The sequence below is a fragment of the Atta colombica genome, unplaced genomic scaffold (genome assembly GCF_001594045.1).
Source record: "Atta colombica isolate Treedump-2 unplaced genomic scaffold, Acol1.0 scaffold200, whole genome shotgun sequence".
NCBI lineage: Eukaryota > Metazoa > Arthropoda > Insecta > Hymenoptera > Formicidae > Atta > Atta colombica.
The window spans coordinates 1,361,138-1,368,003 of record NW_017259295.1 but is presented as its reverse complement, the minus strand read 5'-3'; the positions used below and the strand labels follow the sequence as shown (position 1 = coordinate 1,368,003).

The 6,866-nt window shown below is 30.4% G+C and overlaps 1 pseudogene; it reads left to right on the top strand.

Moving 5' to 3' along the window:
- Positions 1-6,866, top strand: part of LOC108687106 — a 41,035-nt pseudogene that overhangs the window by 840 nt on the left and 33,329 nt on the right.

The following is a 6,866-nucleotide window of genomic DNA, read 5'->3' as shown; positions in this document are numbered from 1 at the left end:
TTATTTTATTTTATTTTATTTTATAATATAGATTAAAATAAATATACTTTTTCAAAATAAAATTTTTAAAATTTTATGTAGTGCGAAAGAAATATATATAAATTATATTACTTGTGCATCTATTCGCTTCCTTCTTATCTTCGCGCTATTAAAAAGTATCATCGCGCTCGATGGTACACCCTCGTATTAAACTTCGCTCCCTTTAAATCATTAAATAAAAAAAAGTGTATGATAAAATATCTTTGCGTGTGAGAAAAAAAAGATACAACAGAAGCGGGAAAGATGATACACATGAGAGGAAGAGAGATGGTAAGTATATGCGATAAGTGTATGTGAACTTACATGCTGGTATGGGTTGATCCAGTCGACGACGGCGGTGACGAGAGTGGTGCGCTGCGTCGGACAGCGACGGGCGGTGACGGCGGGCGGCGACGGCGGGCAGCAGCAGCGGTTGCTGTAGCGGCGTGCGCATAGCGAAACATCATCACGCGTATCATGTTTATGTAATTTATCGAGTGAGGTCCTATGTTTACATAAACATAGGACCCCAGTTATCTCTGTTTACGTAAATAGCGATATGTTAAGCTTTCTTGCGCTGCCCTCTCCTCTGCGACCCGTTCCCCCTTCAGAGAAACACAGTTAGAACTCGCCTATTCCTTCTATTTATTTTATATTAATACTATTTCCGCGCTGATTCTTATTAGCCTTAATTTTATTGTTATTTATTATTTAAAAATTTGAGAGTTCGATTTAAATTATTTTCTGTTATTAGATATAATAAGGTTAAAATGTCAATCTTATAACATAAATAGTAAAATAGGATTATTTTTAGTAAAAATACAACTGAAAATCTCTCAGTAATTATTCAGAATGCGAACCTCTGATTTCGATGAAATTTGGCTTATTCGACGCATTTTTGCGTTGCTACACTTTATCGCTTTGACAGATTTTCTAACTTGAGTACAACTTTAATATTTAATATCCCCAAATAGCACAATAGCGCTTGTAAATGCTATGTGCTATTTGAGTCTCAGTTCACCGATCCGACCAACATTTTTTCTTACAGATTCTTTCATTTCATGCAAAAACGCGCCGGAGGTAATGGACACATTCTGAATAACAGTCTCTCTATCTAGAAAACTACTGATGTTGATTCTATAATGAATATAGTCGGAATAGTTGGTATAGTCGGAAGTCTTAATCTTATTCGATGAAGTTAGCCAATCAACATTAGTCGTACAAGTTCTATTGGTCAACTTCACTGATAAGACGTAGGATTATCATCACTCATTGTAGAATCAGCATTAAGGATAACAAGAATAATCTTGGCATTTTTTACCCCAGTAATACAAATAAACTTTGCGGCATTGTTATTAAACAATATAATAGAAGTAACACTAGAATAAGATTAATAAATACACTTACTTACTCTGGTAAAAAAAAATTGATAGAGAATGATTGAGAATGACAGAATTTTTATCAATTTGTACAGTTTTCCATAAGTTTATATCATTTTATATCACTGACTTCGCGAGCATAATGATCGGATACGAATCCTATCTTATTTTATCGGATTATAAAATTTATACAGGATTTCTATAAAATCTGAATCAAATTAATGAATTAGATTATTTACAAATTCCATATTCAAAACGATAAGATTTTTCTATTGTTCTCTATTAATTTTTTTTACTAGGGTAATCTATCTAGTTGTAAAAATGATCTTTTCAGACCAAAATAACTGCGACGCTAATATTTTACTTTTGGCTCTCAAACGCACGGGTACATCTATATAAGCTTCTTGACAGTTACCAGGCGGCAATGAACTATGTGTCGTGAGATTTCATTCTTAGTTAGACGAATGATGTGGCGGAATTTTCTAATGAATGCGTTATTATCAAGAAACAAGGGATAGACCTTTTTTGTCGGGGATCTTCTCGATCTAATCTACTCTGTATCAATTGTTCAATTCTTATACACTATATAACTAAGATTATTATCATACATTTATATTTCATTAATTTGACTCAATTTTTCATATTTTTCATATATTATAATAATAAATTTGTACATTTTAGAATTACGACTTAATAGATTTTAGGCACTTGTAATTTATATTCTGTATCCATTTATTCTTATACATTTCACAACTATGACTTATTATTATCATGCTTTATATATTTTATAACTTGATTCATTTTTTATACTTTTCGTATATTTCAATATTAATTTTATAATTATGACTTGAATAGGATTCATATACTTGTTTAACTCTTATTTCAGATTAAGTTATTTGAATCTTAAAGTTGTTAATTTATACTTCCGTTCTTATAAATGTTATATCTATAACCAAAGGTTTATATATTCTTAATTTTATATTCGATATGATTCAATATTTTATGTTTTATATATTGTATACTATTCTTATTGTTTGATCTCTGTCAATTTGAAATTGCTTGTTAGATTCGACACTCGAGTCGGAGAATTATCAATTTTTGTATAAAATGGCACATAAATCATTCTATAGCGACCTATAGGCACATTAAATAATATTTTAGGTATATTTTCAGAATATTAAACGTAACATTTGAATATTTTACTGAAATTATACATATATAATATTAAATAATATTCTCGAAATATTAATGAATGATTATATGTCCATTCCTATTAATATTATAATTATTAAAAGTACATTATTTAATGTTATTGTAATATTGTATGAACATTAAAAAATATCATAACAATATTTACTTTAATTTGTAAACTGTACGCCAAGTAGTTCAGTTTAAATATGTTTAAGGGGGGAGTACACTCTGACTAACCTGAAAATTCTTTGAGCATGAAGGAAAAGTATAAATACAATCCACTTGTAATTTGGCATTTTATTAATATATATATTGAACTTGTGTTTCAAATTTTATTGAGAAATATTGATTTTGCAAGGAAATACAGTAATCCATATAAAAATTGCACCGGTAAAAGATGTACACGATTCTAACATTTTGGTTATTCTCAAACAAAAAATCTAAATAGTTTCATAAATTATAATGTACTCTTTATCGTCTGACCAAGCTTTTTTCCATTTTTTTTAAATTTTTGAAAATAAATATGTTTGAATTTTTGATACATTCTTCATATTATAAATGTTATTGTATTTTGAAAACTAAAAATATTATCAATAAAATTTTCGGCCAGATGATAGGGAGTAAATTATAACGACACTTTTTACAATACTTTGAATTTTTTGTTTCAGTTTTTGGTTCGGTTCTGTGGTGATCACGCGGTGATCGCAGGACGCCGCGATTTCGGCCTCGCAGCCCACGTCACGCATCGAGTATATCGTTGCCGTAGCAACGATTTCGGCTTCGCGACCGAGATCGATCGAAATTATCATACCAACTCGCGTCACGGTTAGTGACGTTCGTCGTCATAATCTTTTTAATATTAAACTGTTGAATATTAAACAAAATATCCTTTCTTCTTGTATAGAGATGGCGTTACTTTTAGTTTTATATAAAGCCGTCTATGTTCTTTTCCTTTTACTCTCTCTCTCTCTCCTAACTTCCTAGAACTTCTCTCTCTTAGTTACCTATCGTTGTAAAACTATCAAATGAAGGAACTATTTCTTTTGATCATATTCGTGTACTGTTATATCTTTTCCAATATTTTCTACATTTAGTTATGGGCCCACAAGGCATGTAAAAAAAAAGGAAGCACTTTGGATATTCAAAAGGAGAAACGCTGTGTGAGAATCCGCTAATCTCAAAAAAGGGTTCATCAGTATTCTCTCCAAACTCGGATGATTTGTACATCGAGTGAAGCGAGCAAGCTGTACAATGAAAAACGTTAAGTCTATTAACGTAAGTCTATTAAGTCTATTAAGTAAAGAGATATGGCGAACGTTATTAATTCTATGCGCATCGAAATGTTTTCAAGGGACAACTATGATACTTAGTGCATTCAAGCTGAGACCCTCCTCATAAATAAAAAACGATATGTGGGGATATGTATTGGGTAAAAAATCAAAGTCAGAAATCACCGGGAAAGGAACAGAACGTATAGCATCTCAAACATATAGTATAAACACATAGTATACGACAGGTAGCCGAAGATCGAAAAGCAAAATCTGATATTATTCTTTCTATTAATCCCGCAGAATTGAAAAATATTCATAATTGTGAAACATCAAGGAATGTATGGAGAAAACTTGAATCCGTCTATGTATCAAAGGGACCTGCACGGAAGATAGCGCTATTAAAGCAATAAATACAAGCTAAGATATCAGAAGACGAGGATGTAAGAACACACTTAATAAAATTCTATGATGCAATGGAGCTTAATGCAATAAACATGAAATCAATGGAGAATTAACTAACCATAATACTGCTACATAGTTTACTGAGCAGCTTTGAAAATTTTGTTATAGAGATTCGTGATCAACTTCTAATGCGGAATTAAAGGTAAAAATTATCGAGAAATATGAATCTCGGAAACAAAACGAATCCAATACGATGTTTTCTAAGCAAAATTATAAGAAGTCTATGAGCATAAACGACAAAAATAATGTCAGCTCTCAATCAGGTTTTTCCAGATCACACATAAAATATAAATGTCGCAAATGCAACCAAGTCAGACATAAAGTAGCAGATTGCTACTTTCCAAGAAAAAGGCCATGTCCAACACAGAGGCTGCAACTGCAAGTCAATCGCTAATAACAGAAGAAAAGAAAATTGAGTCAGTGCTTCAAGCAAACAATCATGATGCGCTTCAAGAATAGTGCTTGGATGTACATCCCACATGTGCAATCAAGATATTCTCAAACAGATTCAAAACGGAATAAAGTTGACAAAAGAAGTAATGGTACAAATAATCGAAAGAAAATGTAAACATTATTGCTGATAATGGAGAGAAAACCATTCCATATACGTTCACAAATATCCTTCATATATCTAGTTTGCATATGAATCTCCTGTCAGTTACAAAGATGAAGAAGTTGACAAGGGTCTAGATGTTATCCTTAACAAAAATGGAGCTCTGATAAAGGACAACAGCAGAAATATAAAGTTAATTGCGGATAGAAAGGGCGATTTATTTTATCTACGCAAGAGAAACAAGAATGTAATCTAACAGATTCCAGGAAAACACAAGGTTTGTTCTTTTGTAAAATCAATACCAGCAAAACATGTATGTTTCGTTAAATCGAAATTTTCTTTTGATAACAAATAATTGCAATATTTGCACTTATTGCACTAGTAATACTATATTGCACTAGTAATACTTGAAAAAAAAATTTATATTTCTATTATTATTTCAACATTTAAAAAAATCGCACTTTTTATTTTTTCTTTGTATTTACGATGTATTGAATCTTCCCTAATCTCCATGTCCAAATTTTTTAATTTAATTTCAACACTTTCAATCCCAACTTTGTAGGTTAGGCAAGGTAAATAACGTAGACTGCGATCGAGGAAAAATGCTTCGAAACATTTGTAGTGGCAACGCGACCACATAAATGCATATATGGACGCAGCATAGACTCTTGCATAGTGCATAAGGGAATCAACCGAATCAATCGAAATTCTTCTTTTCCATAGAATGGGAAGAAAAGAAAGATTTTGATTAATTGATTTGCTTATGCACTATGCGTTATGCATTATGTAAAAGTCAGTGCTGCAGCCTATACGGAAAAGATACAGAAAAATGCGGAAGAACGCTGATTGGCTATTCGAATCACGTATCCTCTATCGCACAGAGGACAAAACCTCCGATTGTAAAAATTATCATTTTAAATCGTTTGTATTTCGAGTTTGTATTTATGAAGAGTTTTAAAGTGCAAATAAAAAGGTTTGAATCATCTAGACATTTTTAATTAAATATTAAAATGTGTATTTGATCGAAATATATTATAGATACAGGCACTACAATCACAGTATAACCAGTAGAGACACTCAGCAAAAAAATATGTGTTCGCGCAGGTATGGCTGCGCAGCTTTTATTTTGGGCCGGATCCAATGAAATGCAAGATGACAAGAATGTACATATTATGCAGATCCCGTGTGAGCAGATATCCGTAGCAAAAGAAGACAATTTAAGAGCTGCGCCATAAATATTTCTAAAAAATAGATAAAAAAAAGAAAAGTTATATACGTACAGTAAACAATGTGGTAATAATAATAAAAATTCATAATGCACTTTTTTTCGTTATCCCAAAGATATCATAAGGTAAATTTTTATAATTACAAAAAATAAATAGTTTATGCTAGGTTAACTTAATTAAACATAATCAAATGTAATTTTGTGAAAAAAGATAATATTTTTACATTGACTACGTTTACACATCCTTAATTATGTTTTTTAGAACAAAGCAATGGATTATTTCATGCTTCGAGAAGATGATTAGAAGATTGAAAATTCTTCAATGTACTAATATATGATTAAACACATGCATTTTTATTTTTAAAAATTTATTATTCATTTTTTAAATATTATTTCCTTTTTATACAATATACATAATTATTTATTAATGTACTTTTATAATTATGTTTAATTAGGTAAAAATCACAAATATAATATTTTTTTTATTTTATCTATATTTTATCTATATTTATGTAAGTAAAATTTATATTATATTTTTGATATTTTTTTTATGAAAAATAAAAATGTTTGTTTCATAATTATTATTTAATAATATTAGGTGTACAACTTTGCTTCCGCCGTTTTCCTATAGATGATTTTAGCGATAAGTGGTAGTCGAAATAAATAGATCATAGACGTCATACAATAAACTTGGGCATCTGTCAACATAACCCCATAGAAACATTAGTCGATTTGTGTCTGCATCATAAAGTTATTCTCGATTAAAA